The sequence below is a fragment of the Penaeus chinensis genome, chromosome 8, assembly GCF_019202785.1.
Source record: "Penaeus chinensis breed Huanghai No. 1 chromosome 8, ASM1920278v2, whole genome shotgun sequence".
Lineage (NCBI taxonomy): Eukaryota > Metazoa > Arthropoda > Malacostraca > Decapoda > Penaeidae > Penaeus > Penaeus chinensis.
The window spans coordinates 12,380,202-12,381,846 of NC_061826.1; positions in this window are offsets into that span (position 1 = coordinate 12,380,202).

Genomic DNA, 1,645 nt, shown 5'->3' on the forward strand with positions numbered 1-1,645 from the left:
CCATAACCACAGACAGACAACCATAACCACAGACAGACAACCATAACCACAGACAGACAACCATAACCACAGACAGACAACCATAACCACAGACAGACAACCATAACCACAGACAGACAACCATAACCACAGACAGACAACCATAACCACAGACAGACAACCATAACCACAGACAGACAACCATAACCACAGACAGACAACCATAACCACAGACAGACAACCATAACCACAGACAGACAACCATAACCACAGACAGACAACCATAACCACAGACAGACAACCATAACCACAGACAGACAACCATAACCACAGACAGACAACCATAACCACAGACAGACAACCATAACCACAGACAGACAACCATAACCACAGACAGACAACCATAACCACAGACAGACAACCATAACCACAGACAGACAACCATAACCACAGACAGACAACCATAACCACAGACAGACAACCATAACCACAGACAGACAACCATAACCACAGACAGACAACTATAACCACAGACAGACAACTATAACAACAGACAGACAACCATAACCACAGACAGACAACTATTAAAATAAAAAGTCTAATGAACTTCTTTTTCTATGTAAAGAGGAATGACTTATATGTGTTGGTAACTTTTCTGTGAAAGATCTATTTGCAATACACCAATCAAGAAACGAGTTATTACTGCATTCACATTGTAATTTATTCATTCTGAGTAAAAACAACAGCAAGTGTGAACAAAACAAAACATGGCGATGAAGATTGATGGATTTGTATTATGAATCAACAAGTAACGTGAAATATGTTTGTGTTTGTGTTTGTTTGTGTTTGTGTGTGTGTGTGTTTTTTTTGTGTGTGTGTAGTGGGGGCATATATCATAATCAGGGATTTAATCATAATTATAGTCCAATTTTCCAAATTCATTTACTTATTTTCATTCACGCATATATTTACTTATTATTGTATTTATTTCCCTATGTATCTATCCACTTCCTTATTACTTATCCATTTAATCAATCATTCTGAATAAAAGAAAAATACGGAGATGCAAAAAGCCATTCAAGTTAGAGAGCTTGACTTGACTTGTGAGAGTAGATGGTTGTTTCTAGTGTGCTTGCAAAGTTGCATTAAAGGAGTTATTTTTCATTAATTAACTTTAGGGTTCAGTGTGTTTAGTATTCTTAGAGTTTCGGGCAAGTTTTGAAGGAACAACATTTGTAAAGCCGTGCTTGGCATCACAAGCTGGGCTTTGCTTGCTAGAGTCTTGCAAGAGTCGTGTATCAAGTTTCGTGTATTACCATGGCTTCACATCACATTACATTACATCACATTACGTCACATCACGCCACACCATCACATCATACCACGCCAGATCACATAATTTCACATCGCATCCCCTAGCATCACATCGCATCACGTCACATCTCACAGCATTACATCACATCACGTCACACCCTACAGAATCACGTCACATCCCACATCATCACATCGCATCACGTCACATCCCACAGCATCACATCGCATCGTTACATCCCATAGCATCGCATCACGTCACATCACATCACATAGCATTACATTGCATCATGTCACATCCACCAGCATCACAAATCATCACATAGCATCACATAACATCACATAGCATCCCATA